Raw genomic sequence first — 12056 nt, 5'->3', positions numbered from 1 at the left:
CCATAATTTTTAACCCCCTAAACAACATAGAGAAAATCTTGCTGTTCAGTATTTAAACAACCAGCAATGCATGGATCTCCACAAGGATGGTTTTACACATATGAACAAAATGCTCTTTCTGGTGACACGTTCACTTTTTTGAGGTGGAGGTGTGGGGGGATGGGGTACTAGAGTCTCATGTCTGCTGAAAGTCAATTGTGAAATATGAACAACACGCTACAAGCTATTTTCTTCTGTTTTAGGCTATGTTCACACACAATATTTCTGTCAGTCTTTTTCAACCAAAACCAGGATTGGCTTGGAAACACAGAAACTGTGCAAATCTTTCCATTATCATTTTGCATTGTCAGTTCCATTTCTGATTTTGGTTGAAAAAAAGACTGACCGAAAGTCTAACAGAAATACTATTTGTGAGCATAGCCTTAGACTATGTTAACACACAGTAAAATAACATCAAGATACGGCTGTGTACTTGAGGTAATTTACGGCTGTAAATATAAGGCTCCAAAGTCAATTAAAATTGGCAATACACGTGCAGAACAGAATATGGCTATGTTCACACACTGTACAAACAATGTCCGTTTTCCGTTTGTGGCTATGAAAGTGATAAGAACATGTTTTGGTTTGGCCCGTTTGGTGTTAAAGGGGTTTTCCAGGCTTGAAACAAATTTGCCATATGTCAAAATCCCACACTTGTGTCATATACCTTTTCCACAATGGTCTATAGTGAGTAGATTCTTAGGTTTCTAGCTGTGGGATTACACTGGTATAAAAACCTAGGCTCGGGTGCTGGTTACTAGAGTGCAGTAACCTGTACCAAATATCAGCATGCCTGCATGTCGACTATAAAGTGTGAATAAATTCCATAAAAACTAAGATTTGTACATTTACATTAGTATGACTGTTGGAAAAATACATAAAGTATGCTGAACAAGCCCTTAGTAATAGACAAGTAGTCACCGACTAAGAAACCAACTGACAACAAAAAACATGTGAAGTCATGAAATAGTAAACCGTGAAAAATGTTACAAGTCTAGTCATCGAGTGTCAGATATTAAGACGTGTAACAATGTAACAGGAAACCACCCAAATAATACATGTGTGGCTGTGAGAAATCAGCACTCCATCTGCAAATAAGGAGCGGCCATAATAATATACAGCTTCTTACAATATTTCACCATGTGTACAAGCCAGGCCCGGACTGACAATCTGGTGTGCCGGGCAAATTCCTGGTGGTCAGCCTAGATTGTCAGTTAGTTGTCCGCCAGCTTGGAGAAACATAAAAAAACAGCAGCTCTCCACATGCCCATGAATAACCATCACTCCCAACACCACTTGACAGCTTCATTACAATGGCCTAGATGGTGGGACATTCATTGAAACAATGTTATCACCAGGTATGGTAAGGGCAGTCAGACAGATATAGACAGACAGTGAGCCCTGGCTGTTCTTACCCTCTGTCCCTGCCTACTTGCCTCAGTCAGCCCTAGGTGGCTGCGGACAGCCACGATGGCAGTCCCTGCGATGGTGAAAGTGGAACACAGAACACAGACAGACAAACACAATAAAGCGTAGCGAACAGTCCGGGTTGGTAACGGTGGGCAACAAAGGTATAAAAAACGGAGGCAGTTGGATGGTCAAGGGTCAGGCAATACGGTCAAGGCAGGCGGCGAAACTGGGAAGTCAGAAAACAAGCCAAGGGTCAGAGTACTACAAGTCACAGCAAGCTAGCCTAGCAAAGAACACTAATAGCCAGCACTGTCTGCTGGGCTTACACACTATTTATAGAGGATCAGGGACTCAGTCCAGCAGCTGATTTGACCGGCTCCCTAACCTCCACACTGCTCACCTGCACAGCAGCAGGGTTAACCCTCAAGCTGCCAAGGCAGACAAGCAAGATGGGTTGAGTTGAACAAATCTTAAATAAACCTGTGTTCAGACAGGGTTCTGGAACTGCACCAACTCAGTGCCTTCTCGGCCGCACAGCCCGAACCGAGGAGCGCCAGCGCACAGTCCTGACACAACCATTCTGCTTCTCTTAATCCAGTGATTCCCCCCTCTCATAGTCTAGCAACTATGAAAAATGTCTTTGAGTGCATCATAGAGGTATGTCTAGGAGTCAGTGATTTCTTAACCAAGAGGTACACTACCCAAAAGTAGCTTCTGAGAGCCTTTTTATAGGGTAGCAGTTGGAGCACTTTTAATCCCTCTTGTGGCAAGACCTGGTATCTAATCCGATCACAGCTGTAACCATACACATATGTGCCTGAGGCTATGTTCACACAACGTATCTTTTCGTAAAAGTTTTACGAAACGATACGTTGCCTTGTCTTCTATGGAATCCCGGCCAGAGCGTATACACATAGTATACACTCCGGCCGGAATCTCTCATGGTGGCGTAGAAAACTGACATGTCAGTTTTATGCGGCCGCTATTCAGTGAGTAGCGGGCGCAGAAAACCCTGTCAGTGCACACTATGAAGCGAGCGGCTCCGGACACTCGCTCCATAGTGTGCATTGGGGAGTTCTGATGCGGGTGCACACGGATGAGCCCGCATCAGAACTCTACGGCTGCAATGATCATCCGGCACGGAACGCCCGCTCTCTTACACAGTCTGAACATAGCCAAAGACATAACTATTTCTATCTGGGTGCATTACTTTTATGTCAGAGAGTATATATATATATATATATATATATATATATCTGGCAGGGAAGTAACACCCAGCCCCCTGCTCAGACCTTAGATCACTATGTGAATATATGATACAGGAGCTGTCTGCATAGGTTTTATGACCTTGGGAAGCCGGCCTAGCTGTACAATGGATATAATGTATCATATTATAATATCAGTTCTCATTCCTCTTAAAAAAGAACACAAACAAAAAGATGCCCCATATTTTCCACAAAGGCACAGTGACACGTGAGGGCTAATAAAGAGATGGAACAATAAGACACCGTGTATAATAGTGTAAAGCTGTACAGTCCTGGAATGTCTATAAGGGGAATGGTGATGGTTGATGAGGAGGGTGATGCTGGGGGGTGATGCTGGAGGATGAGTGGGATATGCTGGAGGATGAGGAAGGTGATGCTGGAGGATGAGTGGGATATACTGGAGGATGAGGAAGGTGATGCTGGAGGATAAGTGGGATATACTGGAGGATGAGGGGGTGATGCTGGAGGATGAGGGAGGTGATGCTGGAGGATGAGGGAGGTGATGCTGGAGGATGAGTGGGATATGCTGGAGGATGAGGGAGGTGATGCTGGAGGATGAGTGGGATATGCTGGAGGATGAGGGAGGTGATGCTGGAGGATGAGTGGGATATGCTGGAGGATGAGGAAGGTGATGCTGGAGGATGAGTGGGATATACTGGAGGATGAGGAAGGTGATGCTGGAGGATGAGTGGGATATACTGGAGGATGAGGGAGGTGATGCTGGAGGATAAGTGGGATATACTGGAGGATGAGGGGGTGATGCTGGGGGGTGATGCTGGAGGATGAGGGAGGTGATGCTGGAGGATGAGGAGGGTGATGCTGGAGGATAAGGGGAATGGTGATGGTTGATGAGGAGGGTGATGCTGGAGGGTGATGCTGGAGGATGAGTGGGATATACTGGAGGATGAGGGGGGTGATGCTGGAGGATGAGGAGGGTGATGCTGGAGGGTGATGCTGGAGGATGAGTGGGATATACTGGAGGATGAGGGGGGTGATGCTGGAGGATGAGGGGGGTGATGCTGGAGGGTGATGCTGGAGGATAAGTGGGATATGCTGGAGGATGAGGAAGGTGATGCTGGAGGATGAGTGGGATATACTGGAGGATGAGGAAGGTGATGCTGGAGGATGAGTGGGATATACTGGAGGATGAGGAAGGTGATGCTGGAGGATAAGGGGAATGATGATGGTTGATGAGGAGGGTTATGCTGAAGGATGAGTGGGATATGCTGAAGGATGAGGGAGATGGTACTGGAGGATGAAGAAGGTGATGCTGGAGGATGAGGGAGTTGATGCTGGTGGATGAGGGGAGCCGCTACACATGGGACCATCTATTAAAAGGGAATTACAGAGGTGGTAATCTACTACTATAAAGGGGATGCAAAGGGGGCACTGAGCTCATTGGTCTAAGCGGGAAGAGGTGGAGTCTTTGGGCCCCTGAGTGATGTGCAGTTGCAGGACATTGAATCCACCACTGGGCACTGGTAGCAAACCCTCAGCAGTGATCAATAGCAGCCATCACTGGTGGTGGTGGTGAGGGGGGGAGGGGGGGGTTGGGGGTCTGATTGGCCCTGTTGCCAAAATGACCTAGAAATGGCCCTGCTTCGGCCCTCCAGTTGTAAAACTAAAATTTCCCTCATGCTTGAACAGCCGAAACCAAAGCTTTGGCTGTCCAGGCACTATGGGAATTGTAATTTTGGAACAGCTGGAGGACCGACTGTTCCCCATCCCTGCAGTAGGTAATGCACTCTCTTAGAGGTGTTGGATTCAGACACAATACCTATGAAAGCCTTTCTGGTCATTCCCGACCACTAGCAGGAGGAGCTGCTGCCAGACACCCCCCACCTGATCACATACTGCAAGACTAACAACCTGACTATCCACAGCATAGAAGAACTTGGGTTAGTTCATCTCTTTTTCTTCTTTATAGGTGCACTCACATATAAATAATGAAGAATAAAAAGGGATTTAGGGTACTATTACACGGAATGATAATCGGCCAAATTAGCCCGATTTGGACGATTATTGCTTTGTGTAATAAATACAACGATCAGACGATGACAACGATCGTTGGCTGATTGTTGATATAGGTTTGTACCTATAATTATCGAGGGTTGACCGTGCATCGCTACGTATAATAGCAGTGCGCGGCTGGCGATATACATTACCTATCCAGGCTGCAGGGCTCCTCTTGTGGTCTTCTTCTCCCTGGGTCCCGCACGCTCCAGCTTTAGAGTGGCCTGTCTCAGCTGACAGGCCGCTCAGCCAATCACTGTCCGGGACCGCTGCAGCCAGTGATTGGCTGAGCGGCTTGTCAGCTGAGACAGGCCGCTCTGAAGCTGGAGCGCGCGAGACCCGGGGAGAAGAAGACCACAAGAGGAGCCCTGCAGCCTGGACAGGTAATGTATTAAGTTAAGCAAGGGCTGCACATACATCGGTAATGATGTCCCTGCAGCCCTTGTTAAACGATAATCGTGCCGTGTGATTGGCTGTCCTTTACAGTTATTATCGGGCCCCCATCGGCCCATGTAATAGGACCCTTAGTCTTCCCCCAATCTACTTGTAGCGTTTCCTTCTATTTCTATGGATAGCCATGGAATGTGCCATTCAGATAGATATAATGAGTCACTGTCTAAAAATACCATGGAGCAGTGTAAGAGTGACTCTCTGAAAACAATCTATATTATATAAGACACTATGGAGCGTGCACACAACTCTGTCAGCAGGCCGCTGTATGGTACATTGTATGGCGCTCACACATTCCTTCATCAGGTTTATCACGTCTGTCATCACGAGACTATTCACACTCACGTAGATACAGCCACAACTACTATAGAAGGGGACCATACACCTTCAATAGCTGTTGGTCAGCTATCTCTCCCAATTGCCCTATACACATAAACGTTCACCACGGCCGAATGTGTTCTCAATAGAGACTGAAGGGGTAAGCTGCTGCCAGACATCTCTGGTAGCAGCCCATGTCTCTGACAGCAAAAATGTTCGAGAGTTGAAATCTAATGTACAGAACTCTCCTCTCCCTGGCCACCATCTATTAGAAGACAGCTAGGAGGTCCCCATCAACTTTAGACAGTCGGCCAGTCCACAGGTTCAGCTGACTTAAAGGGGTTATCCAGCGAAAATCTTTTTCTTTTAAATCAACTGGTGTCAGAATGTTATATAGATTTGTAATTTACTTCTATCAAAAATCTTAAGTCTTACTTCCCATACTTATCAGCTGCTGTATGTCCTGCTAGAAGAGTTGTTATATTTTCATCCTGACACAGTGCTCTCGGCTGACATCTGTGTCCGAGACAGGAACTGTCCAGAGCAGAAGTGGTTTTCTATGGGAATCCCCTCTACTTTTCTGAAAAGTTCTGGTGTCGACCAGAGATATCAGCAGAGAGCACTGTGTCAGGCTGAAAATAAAACATTTCCTGCAGGACATACAGCAGCTGATAAGTACAGGAGATTTTTTAAAATTGAAATAAATTACAAATCTATATTACTTTTTGACACCAGTTGATTTGAAAGAAAAAGATTTTGGCTGGATAACCCCTTTAAGTAAATAGGGATCTTTGTTTGCATTTTTTCTGCATCTTGCATGCAAGATAGCCTGTACAGCAGGGATGGGGAATCTTCCACCCTCCAGCTGTGTGCATGGACCTTTATTGACTGATCCAATGATCTGATCATTTTACTCTTTACTCAGTTAGTCTAAATATTTGATCACAACCAGTCACCTTATCCCCATAGACATAATAAAGTATACCTGTCTCTTAAAAATTGTAGGGTGACACCAATCATTAGAATAAGTGGGGAGAAGTATGCAGCTGAGCGCTTCTCTGCCCACTCATGAGACTGTCCCATAGACTCACATTAGGAGTCCATCTTGATCATATATACATAGCAGAAGTCCCGGCTCTAACTAGCAATAGCAAAAGTTTTGATTGTTTGGGAATCTGGGTGATCAGACCCTGACCGATCTAGGACATGTCAAAAGTTTTTTTTTAAAGCGACAGCGTCCATTTAATTATTGCCATTGACATAACAATTGCTGTAGCAGCCACAGCCACAACTATGCGGTCCAGAGGTTGAGAGGGCCTAGTCCAGTGGTAGGGAACCTTGGCTCTCCAGCTGTTGCAAAACTACAACTCCCATCATGCCTGGACAGCCAAAGCTAAAGCTACGCCTGGTCTAGTCAGATACAAGTATGTTGATATGTTACACCTTTGTGCTGCCGGTAGCTTTTGCTATGTATACTCTTTGATATATCATACTATTATTCATACACTGAATTATCGTTACTTATGCCGCCGCTTCCTTTTCCTATCATCAGGTGGTGGGTTCCCATCTCATTTACCTACAGGGCCCTATGAATTCTAGTAACGCCCCTGAGAGTGAGAAGAATTATTCCATCTATGGCCACCTTTGTACATGTCTCCGCCACCTAACAATAAGTCATGTGTAAGCCTGTCTCTGTGAACATGCTGATCTCACAGCCAATGACAAGTGGAGATAGCTTTCCCGGCACTCTGTTACTGTTACAAACAAGACGTAACTTTTATATCTGAACATCTGCAAATAATAGGAAATAAATCTCCTCCGCACCTCTAAAGGTGCACCACACACCCTGCCATGGTGCCACACTACAACGTGATTGTCACCTATTACAGGGACCTATTGCAATAGAATAGTATGGAGACGTCCATAGCTCAATGCAAAGGAACAATGATGACTTACGTAGGCAGAAAAAAGAAGAACCAACCTTTAGTCTTCTTGTCCAAAAGTTCCGTCTTTCTCGATATATAAATCCCAAACTTGATATATCCCCAGTAAGACGCTGAAGGAAAACAAAGTTTCTTTCGAGCTTCCCAACCCACAATGATCTCAGCTCAGGATTTCAGTCCCTATTCAAACAAGTGAGCTCCAGGGCAACAGCAAGTTCAAAGGAGGAGGAGAATCTGGAATAAAGAGGGAGTTCCAATCTCTTGTAAGCAAGCCCTTTTTTTTTTTTTTTTTTCCATCCAGATTGGAAACCTGTTCTTCAGGTTAGAAGCTGCTGAAATATATTTAAATTCTAATATTTCACTTCTTTTCTTCTGAGATTGAGGAGGAAAAGTTTGACTTAAAGAAAAAATACTGAGCCCAGCGGTTGTTTTAGTTAATGTTTACGTGGAGTTATCTTTATGGTCGTAGCGCCAGCGCCTTTGTAGGTATTGTGGAAAGTAAAGGTGGACATGACTGAGATGATAGGTCTATAGGAGGTGAACAAGCCAAAAAGACAGGAATGGCTGCACATCGCACCCATGGTTGACACGAAAGCTTGTTCAGCTACATTTAAAAACCAACATCAGAAGTTAGTATATACTGTAATTTGATCAAACCATATTGCCTCATGTACCAACGTGCAGCTCTCTGATACACTATCAGGTCTCTATAGCTATAGGAGGTGAACTATAGAATATGAGTGTAGGTGACAGGTACATTAAGGGTGCGTTCACACCTACAGGATCTGCAGCTGATTTTCTGCAGCAGATTTCAGTTAAATAACTGAACACAGCATCAAATCTGATGCTGTGTTCAGTTATTTAACTGAAATCTGCTGCAGAAAATCAGCTGCAGATCCTGTAGGTGTGAACGCACCATAAAGGGGTATCTCCATCTTACTAACATAGTTATACTTGTATTTCCATCTTAACTAACAGAGTTTGACTTGTATAGGAGACAGAAGAAAGAAGAGCAAGGGCGCTCACATGTGTGGTGAGACCCTTAACAAGGAACCGGACACTATTTAATCGTAAAATATGGGGGCGCTCACCTGATACGGTCAGGTAGTAAACAAGACTCTATTGAAGGCATCAGAAAAACTGTCATCAGATATGGGGGGCTCACCTCCTGCTGAAACTTCATGTGCAATCAGTGCATCAATGTGCAAATAGAAGACAAGAGAATACGTGGTTTCACCTGGCGTGTCTACCCATCAGGATCTACAGAAAGCTGAATCCACTTATAAAGAAACTATCTCTTTTATTGAAAATTAGGCATTATTAGGCAATGCATTTCGAGGGTCCAGCACTACCCTCATCCTTAGGTCCTAGGAAGATGCCACAACCTCAGTCAGGTATTGGTCCCTTAAAGAGACGATGAAGCAACCAATACCTGACTAAGGAGGGTTGTGGCATCTTCCCAGGACCTGAGGATGAGGATAGTGCAGGACCCTCGAAATACATTGTCCAGAATTCACTTTTCAATAAAGGATTGCTGTTCCTTCATAACTGGATCCAGCTTTCTGGAGATCCTGACGGGTAAAAGCACCAGGTGGAAGCACTTTTTCTCTTGTCTTCTATTTGCACATAGTTATACTTGTAGGACTCGTCAAATTAAACATTTTTGAAAATACGTTTATTTAGCAAACTTGTCTCTTTCTCCTGATATGCTATTGTCCTCCCATTGTTGACAGCTCATTGTCTAGGTTACCGATCACTGCTCTGCTCTAAAAGCAGTAGTCTGGCTGGGGTAGGTATAGCTATAGTATACATTTTTATATATTACAAAGCAAATATGCACTATATATCTATACATCTACACTATGTATTTATGTATGTATGTATACATATAAGCCAGACCACTGCTTTTAGAGCAGAGTGGTGGTCAGAAACCTCCTAGACAATAAGCTGTCAACAATCAGAAAGAAAAAGAAGCATATAACCAAATGTGTGTATGGTACAAAGTCACCAGTTTTGATACATTCCCCCATTTTCCCCCCATTGCTTTTAGCCAAATACCCTGTGATGTGCAAAATCCATCTGGCACCAAAACGTTACAAATATTTCACACAACTGCACCAAACCCTCTAGCATCACAGACACGTCAGTCCACCATTGGCACAACATGGTCTAAATCCACCTTTCAGTCATTTAAAATGTATAAACTCTGGCTAGCTTAAAGAAGAGGCCTGGAGGTACGGTGCCTGACATTGATTCTCTCTGTCATGCTCCGCGACCCTCAGGCCCTACATAACATACTGTATCATTTGTGCCTGGAGTGTTTTTCTTTTTTTAAGGCAATTCATTACAAATCTAGACTTCCCCGGTAACTTCAATAGGAAAAAAGAAAAAAGAGACTGCATAAATATGCACAAAGATCCACCCTACATTGCATCATTATGTGTTTTTTTTAATAGCACTTTTTTTTTAATAGTTCTTCGTGTTATACATAGAGCTGTAAAGTGGCTCAGGCTCACCATCACAAGATTAAATCTTAGTATGGGAAAGCAGAGGTAGTCCTTACAACACAAACTTTTTTGGGAAAAGTTTCTATTAATTCACGTCTTTTTTACATCAGAAATGTAGGTCCGACAGCATCCATAATTGCAAAGGCCCTATTACACCAAGTGACTATCGTTCGTATTTGTCCTTATTTGCCGTTACAGCCGATAATCGCTCTGTGTAATAGCTCCTGTTAAAAGGCAACGATCAGCCAATATGAACAATGTCAGCTGATACTTGTCTTTCAACATTTTGGAAAAAAATTAGAACAATAGTGTTGGTCTGCTGGCTGTCGCCTCGTGTATCGCTGCTATCTCCTATGGGCTCCCTGAACAATCAAAAAATTGTCCAGGAAGCCTCTCCCGCATCCCCCCCCCTCCCATTTGGCACTCGCTTCCAACTCCAGATCGGCCCGTGTAATAGGACCTTTGAACGGGAATCAGTCATTTGATCCCCAATGGCATACACATGCAACGTTTCGACCACACGGGGTCTTTGTCAAGCATGACACTGAGTGGTCTAAACATTGCATATATGTTCTTGGTGATCAAATAAACTATGGATGCTGTCGGATCTACATTTCTGAAGTCCACTGAGTGACAACTTTTTGGATTGTTGGTCCTCTGGTGTGCATCCAAATGGCCTGATTGAAGGCCCTATTACACAAAGTGATTATTGTCCGTATTCAGACGATATCGGTCGTTACGGCCGATAATCATTTTGTGTAATAGAAGACAATAAAAAGCCGTCATGCAAGTTGTTTGCTGATCGTTGTCTTTCAACAGGCTGAAACGGCGATGATCAGCCTGGCAACGATCAGCTGTAGTTTCTCCGTGTAATAGAAGCAATGGCAGCAGACCGACACTCTCTCCTATGGGCTGCCCGGATGATCTGACAATCGCCCGGGCAGCCCCTCCACAGCTCTGCGCAGACCCCTGGCTCTTACCTCGCTGTCAGCGGGTGTAATAGCGTCTGCAGCGGGCGGGGGAGCAAGGAGCCTGACAGGTCGGCGCTCGCTTGCTCTCCACTTCGCCCCATGGGCTTGACGGTGAGCCCATCCAAGTGCTGTTGGAAAATTACTTTTGAACAGGGGTGTCCCACTGTGGCTCTCCAGCTTTTGCAAAATTAAAATTCCCATCATGCCTGGACAGCCGAAGCTTTAGCTTTGGCTGTCCAGGCATGATGGGAATTGTAGTTTTGTAACAGTTGGAGGGCCACAGTTTGACACCCCTGATCTAGATGATGATGTCTGTGTGACATGTCAAAAGTTTATGCTAAACTGAAATTTCACGAGATCAGAGTCAGAGAACAGGTTGCAGGGCTAGTATGAAGACACAGAGTCATCCGTCACCCTCAGTAGGATCATAGGATTAAGGCAACTTGACCCTCTAACCTCCACAATAATACCGCCATTTAACTGCACATGGCCATTAGGCTCTTTTTGGAAATGCTCTAGGCTTAAAAATATGTTTTACTAGGATTATTTTTTTTTTTTGTACGCAACAGCTATTACCTTTGTAGTTTTATGGGTATGTTACATTATAGAGAGACAAGATAAATTTCAGACTAGGTTTATTTACTGTAATAAGTCAAGTCATTCGTGTAACACCGTTTGATCTTGATCAGGTAATAAGTAGCCGTAGCCGTGAATGATAACATTTATTGCTTTACTGCCTACAGCAAAATCTGACTCAATAACATGAGCAAGGTGTGGAGCAAATACATGGAGAGGAGGAGTTAACATATAGGTGTGTCCAATCAAGGAGGAATAACACTCCCGGCACCATTACCTTTCAAAAAGGTTTGCTGAGAAGCTTATAATAGAGTGTCCTAAACTACCGCATTGGTATTGGATCCCAAAAATCCACAAGTGTATGGAGCGTCCTCCTGGACGCCCCATAGTAGCAGGCTGTGGATCGGTCACTGAACCGATATCCAAATACCTGGATTGGATCCTACGTCCTTTACTCAAGAGTGTCCCCGCAGTGTTACGTGATACCAAGGAATTACTACAAGTGTTGGAGAGTTTTGAATGGAGGGAGGGCCTGTCACTGACTAGCATCAACGTCGAGAGCCT

At 44.5% G+C, this 12056-nt stretch overlaps 1 protein-coding gene across 3 annotated transcripts in view; it reads right to left on the bottom strand.

The window, feature by feature from the left end:
* Positions 1-7609, bottom strand: part of PLCH2 (phospholipase C eta 2) — a 518781-nt gene extending 511172 nt beyond the window's left edge. For all 3 annotated transcript variants that reach the window (XM_069948824.1, XM_069948825.1, XM_069948829.1), the window contains exon 1: positions 7477-7609. The gene's annotated coding sequence lies outside the window, so the exon portion shown is untranslated. The remainder of the gene's footprint in view (positions 1-7476) is intronic.
* Between the last annotated feature and the right edge of the window lie 4447 nt (positions 7610-12056).

The sequence above is a fragment of the Dendropsophus ebraccatus genome, chromosome 12 (assembly GCF_027789765.1).
Source record: "Dendropsophus ebraccatus isolate aDenEbr1 chromosome 12, aDenEbr1.pat, whole genome shotgun sequence".
NCBI classification, from domain to species: domain Eukaryota; kingdom Metazoa; phylum Chordata; class Amphibia; order Anura; family Hylidae; genus Dendropsophus; species Dendropsophus ebraccatus.
This window is presented reverse-complemented; position numbering and strand designations above follow the sequence as displayed.